Genomic DNA, 22,256 nt, shown 5'->3' with positions numbered 1-22,256 from the left:
CAGATACAAAGCCTGAATAGCTTGAAGGCTTCATCCGGCTTTGAAATAGGGTGAGAGAACACCCGAGACCTCTTCGATCCCCGTTTTTAGTTTTGGCCTGAAGTGATTTAGAAATTGCCTCCATTACGCCTTGCCTTTGACTCCCCAAACCTTGGCATGGTTGGAAGCCTTGGGAGAAGATCATGTGTCAAGCCTCGAGGGACCCGAAACCGTATCGTTGTTGACATTGGATATTGTCATCCATCGATGCCAAATTTGTAAAATTTGAAGAACAGGGTCACCGGCCTCTAGGCGTAATGTGGCACAATCGACTTGCTCGAAGGAAGAGAGTCGGATTTCTCCAAGCTCGACCCCTATGACTAGCTTCCCGTTATATATAATAAGATTGAGAAAAGTAAGGGGCTCAGCACATACCTTCGTGACACCATTTTTAGTCGGGAATTTGAGGCATTGATGGAGCGTAGAGGCGACCACGAGGTTTTCATGCAACCATAGTCTTCCTAGCAGCATGTTGAATGAAGGTTTTATGTCAAAGACATAAAAATTTATCACTTGAACGGTAGGGCCGATCTTGAGTGTGAGAAGCAGTATGCTTTCAGCTTGTCTCTTAGTCCCGTCGTATGCAACGATAGTTAGTTGGCATGGCTCGAAGTCATCCAAGCTTTTGCCTATCTGCTTCACTGTTTTCATAGGGCATATGTTTAAGGATGTTCCATTATCAACAAGCACTCTCTGTATCTCATATCCTTGCAGAAAAACGGTGATGTGCAGAGGTTGGACATGAAAGAGGTTGAATCTGACTGGGATGTCATCATCTGTGAACATGATTGATGTTGATGTCATTAATTGGTTGATCATTCCATACAACTCATCCGGCTGTGTATTGCTCGATATGTGTGTCTTAGTGAGAACCTTTTCAATTTGAGCTCTGTGTGCTGGTGAGTAGCGAGTAGCTCCAAGATGGAGATTTGAGCCTGGATCTTCTCGAGATGAGCCGGTAGATCGTAGGTGGTTGCAGATCCTTGAGTTTCGTTATTTGGCTCGTGATCTGTGGCCCTGCTGGTTGTTTAGCTTTTGAGATGTTTCCCATTCTTTCATTGAGAGTGTCGGCCATCAATTAAATGGGTTTGAACACTCGGCCTCTTCGGGTTAAGGAATCAACCTCACAAGCTTGAAGTTCGATAGGGTCAGCTCTAACAAGAGGAATAGGAGAGTTTAGGGTGTTGGCCCCTTATTCAGGATATGACACCTTTTCATTGGTTCTAACCATATCAATTTCTAGCATATTATCTTCGCCATAGTGGTCCCACTTGGGAAGGTTATCGAGGTTTGGAGATGAAGGGTTTCCTCTTAGAATGCTCAAGAGAGCTTCTTCGGGATCATGAAAGTGATGATCATGAGCCAATATGAATTGATTAGGATCCTCTTTTTCTTCGTCTTCACTCTCAACCATGTGAATGCCAACGTTATATTTTGAGTTGTCTTGAGCTCCTGGCTTTTCGATCGTTGTGACTATATTTTTAGGGAGAGGATTTGCGAAGATACCCATCTCTTGATTAGGCTCTTCGACGGATTGATTTCTAGGTGCGACAATGATGTTTAATTAACCCTTGAATCACTTGTTTCAAATATATGCAGTTTTGAGTATCATGAGCATGATTTTGATGCCACTTACACCACTTGCTCTTATCAGTGACTTGAAACGATGGTTCAGATTGTGGCGGCAGATAAACCATGTTTATTCTATCACTTTTTCTAGTAGGTCTTTGAGAACGGTGAAATTATCCTCTCGCCTTTGGTTATTATTTTGAGCGTTGGCTCTAGGCCTGCCCCTTGGTTTTGTTTCTGATTGTTGTGCTGAGTGGCTAAACCTTGAGCCGGTTCGTTAATGATAATCTCATTAACCTGAATGGAAGCCTTCTCCTTGTTATCGTTTTTGCTCTTATTTTGGGGAGTCGTTATTGGTTTATTGTCGGGCTTGGTGCTGAGGGGTGTCCCTCTTGCCCTTTCATGTCACGCCACCCGCTCGATCATGGAGTCGAAGTTGAAAATGGTATTGTATTAAGGAACGACATTCTCCAAGGCCATAAAGATTTTGGCTGGGTTTGTCAGTGGGCATTCTATGACCCGAATTGTCGTCTCGCGGAATCGATGGATGAAATCCTCGAAGGATTCTCTTAGGTTTTATTTTGTTGCACTGAGCTCGCCCAGGGAAAGAGGTCTTGGTGTCGACCCGCCGTAGTGAGAGATGAATAGGTTGAACATTTCATCTGTGTGGTCGAGCGGACATTGCTCTCCAATGCTAGTTCAAGGCTTTGTCGGTCAATGTTTGTGAAAATATGGCCTTCAGTTGGTTAGGCCTGTCTCGCAAAGCTCTCACGGAGAGGAGATATGCGTTGACGTGAGCATCTAGATCGCTCTTCCCATTAAACTTTTTTCTAAATTCTAAGACAACAAATCCCAGGGGAAGGTTCTCCATGCCTCCAAGGGTCTCTTAAACATTGGCATTTGGGGGTAGAATTTCATTCATGCCCATTCTTACGAGCATATCCTACATCATTTTTAAAGTGCCTCCTTGTTGGCCATTTGGCATGACAGTAGGCCCACCAATTGGTGGGTTCCTAAGCGTAGACTAATAAGTTGAAACTTGAGGTACATGTTGGCCTGCACGTGCCTGAGATTGATGAGCCGCAGTCACTGGGGCGGTTTGATACATTTGTGCCTGAGGGGCATACTGACCCATAGGTGTCGCCACCGGTTGTGGAAATTGCATAGTTTATTGGACCAGATGAACTAGAGGGACCGATTGAAGAATCGACTGACTCGATTATGTTACGGGTTGACCTATACTACTAACTTGGTTTGGGTTCGACCCGTAAGCTGGGGCATGAACAATGTAACCTTGGTCAACTAGTCTTTTAAGGGCAACTTGGATGCTTATTTGGCTTAAGGATTGGTCTAGATTGATACCTCTGTTTCATACAATGTTTAGGACATCATGAGCTGTACTATGGTGGCTCGAGGTTGGGTTGGATAGACATAGTTGGATCTTGGTTTTGAGATCGCTGCACCTTGGGGTTATCTTGGTTCGAGTTATAGGAATTGGCATTAGATGCTGCATGAATTTCTTCCCTCACTCGACTTCTACTTTTATTGCCTAAGACCCCTTGCAGTAGGACCCCTTGACTAGTCAGAGTCTTCTGGGGTGAACCAACTTTGTGGATCACACAGATCTCAGGATTAGAAGTGGACCCATGGGATTCTTCCTCTATTGAAGACTTGGGTGTTGGATAATGGATTGGCCTGAGGTCTGTCGATAATCCCAAGTCATAGCGGCATATTGGTCCATAGGTTTGGGTAGGTTAGGCTTAGAGTCGGCCGTGGAGCATTCATCATGGTCTCCTTGAGTAACGGACATGGTGACTCTCTTTCAGCAAGGTTCTAGGATCTAGACTTAGGGTGTGATCTAGATTCGACAGCTTAGGGCAGACTTAGCCTGACTTTAGGGGAAAAACCTTAACTAAGGCTGGACTGGAACCAAGACTTGTTAGACTCAATGGGTTTTGGTTCAAACCCTGAACTAGGGTAAGCCTAGTCTAACTCTAGAGGCAACTCTAAGCTTAGACCTATGCTAGAACCTAGACTAAGACCAAGACTAAATGGGTTCAAGTCTCGGCTCGGACTAAGAGTGGGTCTAGGTTCAAACCTAGGTGTGAGCTTGGTTTCGGACCTGGACGAGTTTGGTGCAAGCCTAAGCTTGGACCTAGAGGGTTTGATAATCAGACCAAGTATGGACCTGAACTGGATCAAAGTTGGTTTAGGCGCGAGCCCTTGGCTCGGACCAAAAGGGGGGGCCTAGGTTCGGACCTGGGTGTGAACCTGGTTCGGACCTGGGTGTGAACCTGGTTCGGACCTGGGCTAGGCTGGGTATAAGTCTAAACTTGGACCCAAAAAGTTTTGATAATCAAACCAGGTATGGACTCAGACTGGATCAAAGATGAACTAGGAACGAGCCTTCGGCACGGACCAAGAGGGGGCCTAAGTTCGGACTAAAGGCGGAACCTAGTTCGGACCTGGGCTAAGCTGGGTACAAGCCTAGACTTGATCCCAAAGGCTTCAGCTCGGGCCACACGCGGGTCCGGACTGGGATCTAGGCTTAACCAACAAAAATTCGCAAGCAAAGCATACACAAACTTTTGACATAATATTATAGGTAGGCTTGGTTTAAGAGTGGGGTTCCTAACAATTGAAATGCGGCTAGGCTGATATAGGTCCCCACATAGGTCCTGACCTCCTGTTATAGTATGTTCACTAAGTCCTACTATACGCAGAGTTGCTTTGAGGGAAAGGATTACGGTGGGGCGCTCACAGTTAAAGTTACGTGAATCCCAACTGCCTCGACTCTCAAATCTAGGTTCCCCTCACGCTGTTAACGTGGATTTTGGGGGTTTTCAAAATATTTGTTTGCTGGTTACCCTGGCATTCCTGGTCCGGTGTATGCTGGAGTGTGTAAAGAAGCACGCAAGAAAAAATAAAGTGGCAAGCAGGCAGGCACACAATGCAATGAAGAAATAAAACGAGCGCTTAACACTAATGGTGCCTAGCGATGCGCGCTTCAAGGCGAAACTTGGTCGAATGAAATATAAATGGAGGGATAAGCAACCCCTAATAAAGTACAGTCAAAACAGTGAGACCAAGCACAGTCCGTGCTAAGTCAAGCGTGGCCCCGAGTCGAGGGTGACTCGAACGGGACACGGTTCAGGGAGGGTATAAGCAACCCTCAATGCATTTTTTTAACTTTTTTTTTTTATCTTTTTATCTTTGATGAAACACAATTAAACTAAGCATGGTGAAATTAGGAAAAACATGATTTCAATCAAAATTAATAAACTAAAATAAAATCAGAAAGCCAGAAACAACACAGACCTATCTGAAGCAAAATATTTTTTTTATAGTTTTTAAAAATTTATTTTAAGCCAAAACTTAGTCAACAGGTTTGCAGGATTTTGGGTCGAAACAGGACTTTTGCAGGGTTCCGGACAGGCGAACTGGTTCTGGGTCACAGGATAGGCAATGTGAATTATGGATTTTAGGTTTACTAGGAAAATGTGATCCTCAGGGTTCATAAATCATAGAATTTACCAGATTTAAAATAAGGTATCTACATTAGGGACTCACCTTTTTTTGATAACCAATTTAATATTTGAATTGCTAGAGACATGGGATAGAGATGAACCAAAAGATCTTGACCATCCATGGGTCTGGCGCAAGGGAGGGGGCTGAATCCTACGCCATGAGAGGAAGAGTACAAGCAAGTTGCTCAGAAGGAACAACGTGAGAGAGAGCACAAGATTTAGGTTTCTTCGAATTTCCACCCAAGATTCCGAAGCACCAACATGCTTAACATGAGCATGGGGCATAGGGTCTGAGGAAGGGACAGAAGAGAACACAATAGTACCCTCATAAGAAGAGGACACAAAATTACCCTCAATGGTGGCGTCAATTAAGAAAAGCTAATTACCCTCAATGGTGGCCTCAATTAAGAAAAGCTCCAAGCCTAATTTAAGATGCACCTGATTAGGAATCTCAGCCTTGGGAAGCGTAAGAATATTAGCTCGGCCAAAAGACATCATTCCCCACAACCAAATCCCAAGACATCAACAAACACCCCACAAAAGATTTTCCAAACTTTGGAAGACCCCTCGGTTCCAACCAAGAAGAGGTGTACCCCAGAAACGAACCCAGTAAAAGACGAGAGAAGTCGAGAGGAGTGGTCACTAGGTTTCCATTTATCCATAGTTAAAACCAATGGTTTAAAAACCGGATCAGTGACCCGGATTGGGCTTTTCAAAAACCGATCCGGATCGGCGAATCGGCGATCCGGATCGGAATCGGGTGAATCGGTCAGAATCAATGGTTAAAAAACCGGATCGGTGACCCGGATAGGGCTTTTCAAAAACCGATCCGGATCGACGAATCGGCGATCCGGATCGGAATCGGGTGAATCGGTCAGAATAAAGCTTCAAAAAAATCCGAAAAAATTATTAAAATTCATTATAAATATTGGTTTTTAGGAATTCAATAAAAAATGAGGGTACTCCATTAAGAATTTTCATGTTTTTGAATGAATATGCGAATATTGATATGTTCTTTCCCTGCATGAACCGCCATTCAGCATTTAATTTACAGTATTTCGTGCTCATCCCTTCACTGTTGCTGTTGGGACTCGATATGTGAATTATATGGTTGGGATAGGGTGGCCTCAAAATCATCATCTCTCTCGTTTTCTCTTTGAATAATATGGATTAAAAAAAAAAAAAAACAAATTTTCAAAAAAATCGATCATGGATTAAAAAAAAAATCACAAATTTTCAAAAAATTCTATCATGGATTACAAAAAAAAATTCGATCATGGATTAAACAAAAAAAATCACAAATTTTCAAAAAATTCAATCATGGATTACATAAAATTCGATCATGGATTACATAAAATTCGATCATGGATTACAAAAAAAAACAAACAAAAAAAACAAAAAATTCAATCATGGATTACAAAAAAAGAAAAAAATAGTTCGATCATGGATTACAAAAAATTCAATCATGGATTACAAAAAACTCTATCATGGGTTACAAAAAAAGCAAAAAACAAAAAATTCAATCATGGATTAAAAAAAAACAAACAAACATTTCGATCATGGATTACAAAAAAAAAACAAACATTTCGATCATATATTACAAAACATTCGATCATGGATTACAAAAAATTCTATCATGGGTTACAAAAAAAAAAAAAAAAACAAAAAAATCGATCATGGATTACAAGAAAAGAAAACAAACATTTCGATCATGGATTACAAAAAATTCTATTATGGGTTACAAAAAACCAAAAAATTCGATCATGGATTACAAAAAAATCTATCATGGATTACCCAAAAAAAAAAAAAAAAAAAAAAAAAAAAAAAAAAAAAAAAAAAAAAAAAAAAAAAAAAATCCGTACGGAATCGCCGATTCCGTACAGTGAATCGGCGATTCACTATACAGAATCGTCCGGTTCTCTCTAGAACCGGACGATTTCCGATTTTTGGGCGATCCGGTTCCTTTTTCACTATTTCCGAGTCGAACCGGGCGAGTCCGGTTCAACTCGGCGTTTTTTAAAACGCTGGTTAACACCTTACCTCTAACCGTACAATGTTTGCGTAGAGTCACATTGCGGACCTCATCAATTAATGAAAGATAAAAGGCAACCTATTAAAACCTAAAGATTGAACCACATGAGAATAGGTTCTAGCCCAATCACTGAGACCCCAAATGTCATTAGGAGGAGGGGAAGAGGATCCAATAACCAAAAAAAAATGGCATTGCGAGTAACAAAAGAAAATCAGCATCAAGAGAAAGGATGGGAACAACATAATCCATCATAGAGGGGAAAGAAAGGGAGGGAAAGATGACGGAGGAAAGGTGGGAGCCATCACCCTCAGTTATCTTGCAGCACACAACTTTTTCTCTCATGGGTGTAGCGCATTCCATCTCTACTTTTTAATGCATTCACATCAATAACGTCGTTCACCATCCCTAGATTTCCCATAATTTTCCTAACTCAACTGCCACTCTGGATTCTCCTCTCCGACTTCATCTCATATTCTTATCTCTGAAACTTGCTTCTTTTTATCCCTATGGATCGTGACAATTTTTTTTACCAAATCTGAGGTAGAGGAGTTTCCTAGGGCAACTTTTCTCCCTTTTCCATCCTATTTTTTAGAGTCTCTCTGGACAAGAGATCATTTTCCATTGTTGTTCTCTCTACACCATCAAATGCCTTCTCCAAAAAATAATATACAAAAGTGATGCCATAATGTTACGGAAATTTGAAAGTCCATTACTAAGGATTTAGTGGAGTATTAACCAACCTACTCATCATAGGTTACCCAAACATAAGATATCATCTCTACATTGAAGGCTTGTTGGGATAAATATAATCATTAATGATTTCTAAATTGTATAGGGAAACCAATGTCACAAGGCTATGCATTGCAAAGATTGGGTTTTACCAGATTGTTTCAATAGAGCTTTCACAGTGGATTTTCTGGACCGCAGTTAACTATTTTAATACAAAGTTGTGGTTACTATAAGGTTTGAATATCCTCAAAATATAGGAGAAATTAACCTTCCCTAAAATTTGGGTATCTTAGGCCACTCTAAAAACTAACAGTTTGTTAATAGATTTTTCTCTTTAGAACCCATATCTAAAATAAACAAATATCTGTCTAGTATAAATTCTTAAAATAAAACAAAGTCAAAACATAAGTGGCACGTATGGCTCGATGGCCACATATACTACATATATCTATCTAGTATAAATTTTTAATTTTTCAATGTTTTAAATAAAATATAAGATTTAAAAAAAATTAATTAAATTAAATTAAATATGAAATAAAATATTTTTTAAAATATTTGGGGCCTCCATAAAATATGGGCTCAAAATTTAAAAGGATGTGGATTACGTGGGTCCCACAGCCACCAAAAGGGTGGCACACCTCTACCCACCCACGTAACATTCTTGGGAAGAATGTTTATCCTCTTGGTTGACTTATCTTTTTAGGTATAACCAATTTATGTGATAAGGTTGAATATTTAAGATATTTACTAATTCTTTCAATCAAGATCGATTGATCAAATATAAGTTTTCCTTATTTGATGGGAATAGATATAGTAAATGAATGATAAGACTCTAGCTCATCTCTTTGAATCTTGATAGTGGATCAAAGAGATTGATGGCTCAAATCTCTCACCCCATAAGTCTCTTTAGATCAACGGTTAAGATTTGACCCTACAAATTGATGCAAAATTTATGGTATAGAAAATTTATGAAAAGAGGTGTTTCCTCGTAAAATGATATACGTATTATCTTTTCTCTCTTTAACAATTCTCTCTCCCTACCCAAAATTCCCCTCTCTTCCAAAAAGGAGGCATACCCCAATTTTATCTCTCTCTAAATTGCACTATGTTTTGGTAGCACGCACCATCTCTATTATTTATGGGTAGCAAAGGGGTGGAACCCCTTGCTAGTAGATCTCTCCCTCTCTCTTTTCATAGTCATCTCTCATCTCTTTAAAATCATGCTAAGAGGCTTGATGAAGATTGAATCATTTCTTTAAAATCAAGTTAAGAGGCTTGATGAAGATTAAGTCATTTAGTGGATTTTTGCCATAGTAAGGAAATCAACATACCGATCATAGATCCCGAGCACCATCGAAAGGAGGAGACTCGGTGTGGGGTGTATTAAGCCCGATTGAGGTAATCTCCGGCAATTTTACCTTTTTAAAATATTTACTTCTCTTCCCATAAAACAATAAATTCTAGTTTTGTTTCTTGAATAAATAAATGTATTTGAAGAGGTAGCAATTGAGAACCGATTTTATTTTTATCTTATTTATTTCAAGAGTGGTTTGATTATAATTGGATATTGTAAGTGATCTTGCCGGAGTAGGGGTAAAGAATTTTTTTAAATATATATACATCATGCTTTATCATAAAGTCCTTTCATTGGTATCAGAGCAAGGCTGATATTTGAAGTCATTAGATGTTTTTTCCCTTAATTGAGTCGAGATCAAACTTGGGAACGAGATGTAAGAAATCTACTAATCTTTGTGGTCAAGTAATACTTCCCGGTTAAAAATTATTGAAATATTCAAAACATCTAGAAAGGCACTTTGTAGAATGAGTATTCTATACTATTTTTGAGCAGTTATATGAAAATGATAATGATATATTTCTCCGTTGTATACCTAAGTGATTTTGTGTGTCTTTAATAGTAGGATCTACCTACAAAATTTCAGTGGGAGATCCTGAGGGAATTGAGAGTTATGTACTCATGATTGAAGGGTGTCAGTTTTGACCCTGCAAAATCCAAGAACTGTCTACTGAGTTCCGTAATTTTTCCCACCAATGATATAATTTAATTTCTTGCTGAAATTTTACTGTCACTCATAAAATTGAATCTACTTTCAAACAAAAAAACATTCATCTAGAAATTATTTGTGGTTTGAAAGATATAATCGATTTATTGAAGGGTACACAAATGTTATTTTATAAAACAAAAATTATTTTCATGACCTGGAAGCCAAGATTTTATTTTTATTCTTAACATAATATTTTATGGCTCACACAAAGTCTTTAGACTTCAATTTTGAGTCTAGTCTCTAATGAAATTTATTTGAGAGAGAAATATATATGGGAAGAGAGGAATAAAAATTTTGGATTGAAGAGAGGTCATCCTGAATTTTCTGCAATTATGGTGTGCTCTTCATTGAGACTTGAAAAACTATAATTATCAAGCATACTTAACAAAGTGCTATGAGGCTTGTGGAAATATATGTGCCACCATTATGTGTTCACTTTTAAAAAAAATTAGTTTGAAAGGAAAACTCCACAATGATCGAGATGAAATACAATTTTACTAGATAATATTCATCCTGAAATTCTGCAGTATGAGTTATTTTGTGATGTGTATGTCACCTTATTTACTTCTCTGAAGAAAGATATTATTTGGAATTCACACCATAGTGCTATGATTTGGTTTTGAGTCTAGTTTTCAACACAAAAGATTTCAAGAAGAAATTCTTTGAGGTTTGAAAGAAACAACTTTTTATTGAGAGATACTCAATCTGATTTTCTGCTGAGAAAATTGTATTATGATGTAAAAAGTCACTAAAAGGTAGATTCACTAAATGGTGTGATTTAGGGATGGAACTAAGAACTATTTTATATTTTTTAGTCTATTTTAGTACTCAAAAGGATTTGGAGAGAACTCTTTATGAGTTGAGAGCTATCATATGTTTGTCATGGGATGCTCATGTTCTATTTTGCAGTAAATTAAAAGATATGGTATGTTAATGCCCATCTTTGGATTCCCAATAATGGAGACCTTTTTAAAGGTTTTATAATGTGTCGTGCATATGGTTTATTATAATAAAACTTCAGAGAGAGGTAATACAAAGCAGGTAAGGTACGACACACTATATGAAGTGTGTTCGATCTGGGAACAACAAAAGGAAGAAGAAACACAATACCTATAACAGCGTCTTGGTTTCTTCGAAATGAAGGGATACATAGAGAAGATTGGAGGTAGCAAAGAAAAGTTAAAGATCAGTGGGAGAATAAATTTGTGATATTTGAATTATGGGATGAAAAATATTTTTCTTCATAGTGTGAGAAAGAGAGAATCTAAGTGCCAAAGAGATGGACACAATTTGATATGTGAAATCGAAGACCAATATATTCTTCATCAATTATGTGTTCTTCCAACATCACCAAACAATTATGAAAGCAATGAATCAAGAAAGCCCAGGTACCATACTACATGGTTTTGAGGTATTAAATATATCCCACATTCAATGATTAAGGTCATATAGGGAAAGATGATTCAGTCACTTTTTATAAGCTTTGGTTATATTTTGGCTAATTGTTTTATGAATATGTATGGAGTTGTTACGCCCCAATATTACAATACTAATATGCTTGAGATGTGACAGTCAAAACATATATACATATCTTTTTAGGACAAATTTACAATGGTGAATTCTTACAAAGGAACAAAAGAAAGTTTAAGCACAACTATAATATCTTCCAGAGTTGATCCTGACGAGCACTCAAAATGAAACCGCAGTTATCCTGAAAAAATGTTTACCATAATTTGATGAGTTTGGCTACTTAGTAAGTGATCATCATAATCCTAAAAATAATCATGGTTGAAAGATATCAATATTTTCAAAAAGGAGATCTATTAACAGAAATGCAACAATAGTTTCACTTTCAAGAATGTATAATTAAGTCTAATTCAAATAATTGAAATGCGTATAACATTTTAACGTCAATGCATAATTCAAAAGATTTCACAAAATACCCTACTGACGTCCCAAGTAGGTCACCTATACCCATCAGCGTCCTGATAGGTCCACTTAATCCCTATCGACGTCCCAGATAGGTCCACTTAATTCCTGCAGGTCCACTTATACCGAACCGGCGTACCAGATGCGTCCACTTAATCCCTACCGGCGTACCGGATAGGTCCACTTATACCTCACCGACGAACTGGATGAGTCCACTTGCATACTTAAAGTATTTCTAAATCTCTTTAAACATTCGAAAGCAGCAATATCATATACTCAACATATCACTGAAATTATTAATATGAATTTCAGTAAAACCATTAATAACAGTTACTTTCAATAACATTTCAAAACTAACCAGTCAAATATTTTGGGCTCAAATTTAGTAAGGTAGCAGTTCGTAAAGACATTTTAGCATAATTGTCAATCTAATATGTATAAAAACCTCTTATAGAAATTCAAGAAATTATCACAATTTATGGGATGTCAATTTGCAAATAAACATTTCACAGACAATGTTATAATCAAATGCAAAAATATCAATTTTCAAATAATAAGGCAGTCATTTGCACATGAATTTTACAATGTCGAAATATTCAAAAACAGTAGAAAGAAATCTCACAATTTTACTAAAACCTGAAATATCACATTTATTTCTAATAATTTTACATTATCTAAAATTCTCTAACAATAGACAAGAAAAATAAATAAATTTATTTCTAAGAATTCACAGGATTTAAAATTTCTAACATAAATAAAATATCACAATTTTATTAAAAAGATTATTTTTCAAAATAATGAGGTCGCTTACGCATAAAATTTACCACGCCTAAATTCATGATAATAAGCAGAAGTAATTATTTCATTTTATTTTTAAAAAAAACGGATTATTTTTCAAGATAATGAAGTCACGTACCTAAAATATTTGAGAAGGAGCTTCCGATAAAAATTTGGCTAGAGGGAGGAGCTCACTGTGTTTGTAAGAAAGAGAGCGAAAAAGGAGTTGTTAGGCGACGTCTTACCTTTCGTCCTAATTAATTTCTTTAAAACGCCTCTATCATGTGTATGAGGTGTCGCGTAATTGACCACTTTTAACACCTGAAAACCATGTCCTTTAGGCAAGGCAGCAAAAGCTTAAGGTAAAAGCTTTTGAAAGTAGTGATGGTCCTTAAGGACCATCATGCTCATATGGACCATCACTTATTAAAAGTTTTTTTTTTTTTTTAATTTTAGGATTATTACATTCTTCTTCCCTTAAAGAAATTTAGTCCTCTAAATTTATGTACCTGATTACTAAAAAAGATAGGGATATTTTTCTCTGATATCTTCTTCTCGTTCTCAAGTCGACTCCTCTCTTGAATGGTACTGCCATAATATACGGACCAAAGGAATCTCCTTATTGCGCAACACTTGTACCCTTCTATCCAGTATCAAAATTGGCTGCTCAATAAAGGATAGGTCCTTCCTGATCGGGAAAGGTTCATATTTCAAGATATGGGATGGGTCGGGCTGATATTTTCATAGTGATGATACATGGAAGATATTCTGGACGTTTGCCAATTCGGGTGGTAAGGCAAGTCTATAAGCGACACCTCCGATTCTTTCCAGGATTTCAAATGGTCCGATGTAATGTGGGCTCAGCTTTCATTTCTTACCAAATTGCATAATGCCTTTTATAGGTGAGATTTTTAGGAAAACTCGATCACCTTCCTCAAATTCAAGATCTCTCCGTCGATTATCAGCATAATTCCTTTGCCGATTCTGAGCTGTCTTGAGTCTTTATCAAATTAATGTTATTTTATCTGTGGTTACCTGGACAATTTCTGACCCGAAAAGCTTTCTTTCACCAACCTCGTCGCAACATATGGGTGACCTGCATTTCCTTTCATACAGGGCTTCATATGGTGCCATCTTAATAATGGCTTGGAAGCTATTATTATAAGCATACTCAATCAGGGGTAAATAGTCATCTCAGCTTCCAGTAAAGTCAATGACATAGGCTCTCAACATGTCTTTCAAGGTTTGGATGGTCCTCTCCGATTGTCCATCAGTTTGGGGATGAAAGGCAATGCTAAAGGTGAGTCTCGTCCCCATGCTGACTGTAGCCTAGCCCAAAATTTAGAAGTAAACCGAGTATCCTTGTCCGATACAATACTGACTGGAACTTCATGCAAACACACTATTTCCTTAATGTACAACTAGGCCAGTCGATCCAAAGTGTACGTCGTGCGAATCGGCAGAAAGTGGGCAGCTTTGGTCAGCTGGTCCACAATGACCCAAATGCTATCATGTCCTGAATTTGTTCTAGGCAAGTCAGAGACAAAATCCATAGAAATGTGCTCCCACTTCCACTCTGGCAAGTGTAAAGGTTGCAACAGCCCAACGGGCCTTTGATGTTCAGCTTTTACTTGTTGGCATGTTAGGCACTTAGACACAAATAGTGCTACCTCTTTTTTCCACCAAAAAGTTTTCTTCAGGTCCTGATACATTTTAATAGTTTTGGGATGTATCGTATAACGAGAGTGATGTGCTTCTTCCAAGATAACTTTCTTCACACTCTCATCATTCGGGACACAAACCTAACCTTTGAATCTTAGCAAATCCTCACTACATATAGAGAATTCTCCTCTCTTTTCCAGCTTCACCTCTTCCACAATTGTTATAAGCTGAGGGTCTTTCTTTTGTACCGATTGAATCTGTTGGATTAATTGGGGTTCTGCCTTAATGTTGGCAATCATACTTACAACACCATTAATGGACAGCGACGGATGCCAATCCACTATTTCCTCTAACAATCTCATTTCTTGGATCATTAGATGAGCTAAGACTCTCGTAGATTTTCTACTTAGAGCGTCGGCCACAACGTTAGCTTTTCCTGAATGATAATGGATTGTACAATCATAATCTTTTAAGAAATCCATCCATCTTATCTGCCGCATATTTAAATCCTTATGAAAGAAGAAGTATTTCAAGCTCTTATGATCCGTGTATATTTCGAATTGCTCACCATATAGATAATGCCTCCACATTTTCAAAGCGAATACTATTGCAGCCAGCTCCAAGTTATGAATTGGATATTTTTTTCTCATATTCTTTTAACTGTCTGGATGCATATGCCACTACTTTCCCATATTGCATTAATACACAGCCCAAGCCTTTGTGTGAAGCATCACTATAAATCACAAATCCCCCACTCCCCTCAGGAATTGTTAAAATACGTGCCGAAGTTAATCGAACTTTTAGTTCTTAAAAACTTTTCTCACATTCACTTGTCCACTCAAATTTGATATTTTTCTGTGTCAATCGAGTTAATGGGGTTGCGATTCGAGAAAATCCTTCTACAAATTTTCTATAATATCCTGCCAATCCCAAAAAGCTTCGAACTTCAGTCACATTACTTGGTTGTTTTCAATTAACAACTGCTTCAACCTTTGAAGGATCAACTGATAGACCTTCCTTTGATATGACATGTCCTAACACTTGTTCAAGCCAAAATTCACATTTACTAAGTTTGGCATACAATTTCTTTTATCTTAATATTTGCAATACCACTCTTACATGCTGCTCATGTTCCTTTTGATTCTTGGAATAAATTAAAATATCATCGATGAATACCACAATAAATTTATCTAGAAAGGGCTTAAAGACCCAATTCATCAAATCCATAAATGCAGCTGGTGCATTGGTCAATCCAAAAGGCATGACTAAAAATTCATAATGGCCATACCTTGTGGGTTTACAGCACCCTTAAAAAATGGTGGGTTCAATTTCTTAAATTATTCGATATTACTCCCACCATTTCTTGTAACTGACTATCTGGGTGAATTGTTGTTTTCCATCTAATGTTGCATTAGAGCAACCATATTTTCCAAGGCTATGTGAATTCCTTCCATATTAGCTTCAGCTATTCTGGATCTTGACTTCATCCCAGTCTTTACACGCAATAAATGTGATTTTAAGTACATTCTTTTTAAATTTCCTAAGAATATTAAACCTATTGCTCTGATACCATAAATGTCACGCCCCAAGAATTTACAATACTGATATTCCTAAGATGTGACAGTCAAAACATATATACATCTCTTTTTAGGACAAATTTACAATGGCGAATTCTTACAAAGTAACAAAAGAAAGTTTAAGCACAACTACAATATCTTCCAGAGTTGATCCTGATGAGCACTCAAAATGAAACCGCAGTTATCCTGAAAAAATGTTTACCATAATTTGATGAGTTTGACTACTTAGTAAGTGATCATCATAATCCTAAAAATAATCATTGTTGAAAGATATCAATATTTTCAAAAGGGAGATCTATTAACAGAAATGCATCAACAGTTTCACTTTCAAGAATGAATAATTAAGTATAATTCGAATAATTGAACTGCGTATAACATTTTAACGTCATTGCATAATTCAAAATATTTCACAAAATACCCTACTGGCGTCCCAAGTAGGTCACCTATATACCCCATCAGTGTCCTGATGGGTCCACTTAATCCCTATCGGTATCCCAGATAGGTCTACTTAATCCCTGCAGGTCCACTTATACCTCACCGGCGTACCGGGTGAGTCCACTTAATCCCTACCAGCGCACGGGATAGGTCCACTTATACCTCACCGGCGAACCGGATGAGTCCACTTGCATACTTAAAGTATTTCTAAATCTCTTTATATATTCGAAAACAGCAGTATCATGTACTCAACATATCACTGAAATTATTAATATGAATTTCAGTTAAACCATTAATAACAGTCACTTTCAATAACATTTAAAAAATAACCAATCAAATATTTTGGGCTCAAATTTAGAAAGGTAGCAGTTCGTAAAGACAATTTAGCATAATTGCCAATCTAATATGTATAGAAAAACTCTTATAAAAATTCAAGAATACGAAATTATCACAATTTATGGGATGTCAATTTGTAAATAAATATTTCACAGACAATGCTATAATCAAATGCAAAAATATCAGTTTTCAAATAATAAGGTAGTCATTTGGACATGAATTTTACAATGTCTAAATATTAAAAAACAGTAAAAAGAAATCCATAATTTTACTAAAAGCAGAAATATTACATTTATTTCTAATAATTTTACAGTATCTAAAATTCTCTAACAATAGACAAGAAAAATAAATAAATTTATTTCTAAGAATTCACAGCATTTAAAATTTCTAACATAGATAAAATATCACAATTTTATTAAAAAGATTATTTTTCAAAATAATGAGGTCACTTACGCATAAAATTTATCGCGCCTAAAATTCATGATAATAAGCAGAAGTAATTATTTCATTTCATTTTTAAAAAGAACGGATTATTTTCAATAATGAAGTCACTTATCTAAAATATTTGAGAAGGAGGCTAGAGGGGGGAGCTCACTGTGTATGTAAGAGGGAGAGCGAGGAAGGAGTTGTTAGGCGACGTCTTACCTTTCGTCCTAATTAATTTCTTTAAAATGCCTCCATCATGTGTATGAGGTGTCGCGTAATTGACCACTTTTAACACCTGATAACCACGTCCACTAAAGGACGTGGCAAGGCAGCAAAAGCTTAAGGTAAAAGCTTTTGAAAGTATTGATGGTCCCTAAGGACCATCATGCTCCTATGGACCATCACTTATTAAAAGTTTCTTTTCTTTTCTTTTTTTTTTTTAAAAAAATAAATAGGATTATTACAGGAGTATATGGACATTGAGTGATATGTGATAACAAATTTGAAAGAGCCTATTTATGAATACCATGGATTATGGTGCACACTTGTGCTAAGAGTACGAACTACTTAAGGTAGTGATACACGTGAAGATGTGATTTGATCAAGGGTTTTGAGTCCTTAGTATAAAACACGAGAGATGGGTATGGCTCATTCAAATATGTAAGCACGAAGGGAGTGTCCTGATGGAACTCGATTAGTGACCATCCTCTCGATAATGTCCAGTAATATGATGTGTTGCATGTGATGATGATCTCTTCATAAAGTTTCTATATTTGCCAAAAAGAATTTTTTGTCAAGATTTTGATATCCATTCTTTAGTTATTTTTTATTTTAGATAAAATTGTAATATGAACTTTATGACTTATTTTTGTAGCTGTAAATATGACTTGGTCGGTGAATGCGGTAAAATAATTTTTGAAGACTAAACATAATTATAATATTAAATTGGATGTTTTGATAAAACCCTATAGTCATGTTAGATCCACTAATTCTTTATGAAAAAGCATTTTAGACCATCATACTATTATCTAGTCATTGCTTGTGTATACCAAATCAATTTTTTTTTTAAAAGGCAGAAAATCATTATGCCTTCAAGGTATTTATAAAATTGAGAGAAATACTGTCTTGTATGGGTTTTTTTTGAAAATACTCATATGTCTTGACTTATGTTTGTAGTTATTTAGAATCATCGATTACTTAAGACCTTGAACCATATGGAATGTTGTAGGAAGGCTATCTTGCTAGGCTTCCTTGACACATGTTATATTGATTAGATAACTTGGTTTGTATCGATTTACTACCAAGATGACTAATATGATTGAAGCTTTGTGGTTTCTAAAGGTTTTACATATTGAGAAACTAATAGGCATTGAATTACTTATTACATGAGACTTACTATGCTATCTCATGATATAGATATAAGAACGTTGAGAATGTACATATTATATGTGTAATAATTGAGTGGGAGCTGCTATAGTCCCACGTTTTTTTTTTAGCTACTTGGATATTCAGATATACAGATGCAAGCTATCTCAAGGATTCAGATGATATGAAGTCTACTTCTAGATACGTGTTCACGCTTCGAGGGAGAACAACTTCTTGAAAATCAAATAAACAGGATGCGGTGGCATTGTCCATCCTAGAGGCAGAATATGTGGCGTGCTATTTGGCGGCCAAGGAGGAATCGACTTGACTTTCAATCCGTGCATTGTGAGGCAGTGAGGATTTTTTACGACAATACAGTGGCGATATGCATGTAAAATGGAGTCACAATTCCATAATAACTCCAAGCGTATAAAACTAAATATTCCAGTGGGAGCACCTAGTGTTTAACAAGTCAGCTGGAGCAACAGACTATGGTGTTGTTCACCCATGGAACCCAGATGTGTGGCGCTGGTTGTATGGCTATATAAAGAAGCGGCTTGTTTGAAGAACTCCTTTAAGCTAATGAAGATACGATCCTATGCGATAAGGATACATGATGATTTTCTGTGATAGCAAGTCCATGATTCGCGATGCGATATGAAATATGGACTACGAACACTTTCGGGATGAGATCCGAGTAGCAAAGAGAAAGAGGCGTTGCCTTTATGAGTCCTTTTGTGAAATAATTGATGGCGAAAGCCATAATTATTGTATTGAGAGATATTGTTATTAGGAGAGACAGATGGGGATGAGAGAAAGTGACGAAAAGAGAATGTAAGGTCTTCAAAGGTCAAGTGGGAGATGTTGGGTTTATGTGGCCTTTAAAGGCCTTATGAGAGCTTGTATGAGCATTTTATGTAGTGGAACATAAACTCAGTGGAGTGTGGTCCTTTTGTGGACTATACTAGGCAAATGTTATTTGCTGATACTCGGACTAAGCTCGACGAGCGAGGCTAGCCGAGGTTTGAAAAAATCCAAGATACCTGGGCATAGGGATCTACCGAGAAGGGTTTAATGGGTTATCCCTTGATGAGGTCGATGTATGCCCAGATGAGAGCTAAGGGACTGTGTGGCCCTTGCGTGTGATGAATAGCCTTTAGAGACAGGACTAAAACCTCATCGTTATATCATCACACAACATATACATAGATAGTCGTTTTGAGATTCACCAATGAAGGTGAAGCGTATACATGTGCAATAGATTACGCACCATAGAGTCATGGTTGCATCATGGTTTGGAGGACCATGATTTTTGTCTCTAGGGGAGAACTTGAAATTCATAAATTGGGATTGTGTCCCCTAATATATTGGCTGACTTTGGTGGTCCAATCATGAACCCCTGCAGTAGATTGTGGGTCATAGGAACTATTGGGTCAGTTTGAAAAAGCTAGGCGGATCGTGATTCACAGTTGAAGGTGGAGTGCTCCCATGTATTAATAATTTCCAAGATCTAATGGATCTAATTCCCATTAAAATTAATTAATTTTAATTAATTTTATGTTATGTGATTTTTATAATGTTTATTTGAATTTTTGTAAATCTTATGATATTTTATTTTTATCATTTGAATTTATAAATTAAGAAATTAATTTTTCAATATTTTAAATAAAATATAAGATTTTAAAAAAATTAATTAAATTAAATTAAATATGAAATAAAATATTTTCTAAAATATTTGGGACCTCCATAAAATATGGGGCCAAAATTTAAAAAGATGTAGATTAGGTGGGGCCCACACTTGACCACCAAAAGGGTGGCACACCTCCACCCACCCACGTAAAATTCTTGGGAAGAATGTTTATCCTCTTTATTGGCTTATTTTTTTAGGTACAGCTAACTTATATGATAAGGTTGAATATTTGAGATATTTACTAATTCTTTGAATCAAGATTGATTGATCAAATAAATGAGGATTTGATATATTAAAATATAAGTTTTTCTTATTTGATGGGATTAGATTTAGTAAATGGAGGATAATACTCTAGCTCATTTCTTTGAATCTTGATGACGGATCAAAGAGATTGATGGTTCAAATCTCTCACCCTACAAGTCTCTTTATATCGACGGTTGAGATTTGACCTGAGGCAAAATCTATGGCATAAAAAATCTATAAAAAGAGATATCCCCTCATAAAATAAGATACGTATTATCTTTTCTCTCTTTACCAATTCTCCCTCCCTACCCAAAATTCCCCTTTCTTCCAAAGGGGAGGCATGCCCCAATTTTATCTCTATCTAAGTTACACTATAATTTTATCTCTCTAAGTCGCAGTATATTTTGGTAGGCATGCCCCACCCCTTGCTAATTTTTTATGGGTGGCAAAGGGGTGGAATCCCTTGTTAGTAGATCTCTCCCTCTCTTTTTCATATTCATCTCTCATCCCTCTTTTTTTTCATATTCATCTCTCATCCCTCTCTTTTTTCATATTCATCTCTCATCCCTTGCTAGTAGATCTCTCCCTCTCTTTTTTCATATTCATCTCTCAGACCTTGCTAGTAGATCTTTTCCTCTCTTTTTTCATATTCATCTCTCATCTCTCTAAAATCAAATGAAGATTAAGTTATTGAGTGGATTTTTGCCCTAGTAGGGAAATCAACATACCGATCATAGATCCTGAGCACCATCGCAATGAAGAGACTCGGCTTGAGGTGTATGAAGCCCGATCGAAATAATCTCTGGCAATTTTACCTTTTTTAAATATTTACTTCTCTTCCCATAAAGCAATAAATTCTAGTTTTATTTTTTGAATAAAGAATTCTATTTGAAGAGGTAGCAATTGAGAACCGATTTTATTTTTATTTTATTTATTTCAAGAGTGGTTTGATTATAATTTAACATTGTAAGTGATCTTGCCTGTGTATATGTAAAGAATTTTTTAAATATATATACATCGTGCTTTATCATAAAGTCCTTTCAGACCCTCTGTTTACTAACTTGTTAGAAAAACAAGGAATGTGTACTATTGGCAATTTCCCCTGTTTGCTAACTTAGAAATATGTGCCAAAATTTATTTGCACATAAGACAAATTTACTATTTACTGGTAAATGTCTACATACTTATTCCTGATATAATGGTTTTTATTAATTGATCAATATAAATAAGTGGAGAATTTACATAATTATTGATAAATGCTAAAAATCAAAGTCAACATATTTACTTATTTATTGTTTTTATTAACTGATAAATGTAAAACAATGATAATTTAAAATTAAATGTTAAAAACTTGGCAAATTTGTTTGCCAATAAATATCAGAAAATCAGTATATATCAATTGCTTTATTAACTTATCAAATTTTTTCTGATTAACAGATAAATATAAAAAAGTGACAAATTTACTAATTTATTGATATATATCAAAAAATTAGTAACATTAAATTCATTACATTTTCCATTATTAACTAATAAATATCAAAATATTAACAAGTTAACTTTACTGTTAAACATAAGGAATTAGTAAATATTAGTATATTTACTGATTTATTATATTTTTTGAATAACTGATTTATATAAAATCATTGACAAATTTATCTATTTACTAATAAATGTCAAAAAATAGCAAATAGTAGGAGATTTCACTTATCCTGTTCTAACTAACGATTACTATAAAAAGATTGACAAATTTACTCCGTAATATCACAAATTTTGTACATAGTTCCAAATTTACTTATTCAGCTAATTCTTTCTAACGAACTAATAAAAATTAGTAAAGCACTTTTCTGAAAAATGGGA

The sequence above is a fragment of the Amborella trichopoda genome, chromosome 6, assembly GCF_054954075.1.
Source record: "Amborella trichopoda isolate Santa Cruz 75 chromosome 6, AtrichopodaSantaCruz75HAP2 v2.0, whole genome shotgun sequence".
In the NCBI taxonomy this organism is placed as follows: domain Eukaryota; kingdom Viridiplantae; phylum Streptophyta; class Magnoliopsida; order Amborellales; family Amborellaceae; genus Amborella; species Amborella trichopoda.
Note: the sequence above shows the minus strand (reverse complement) of the source record.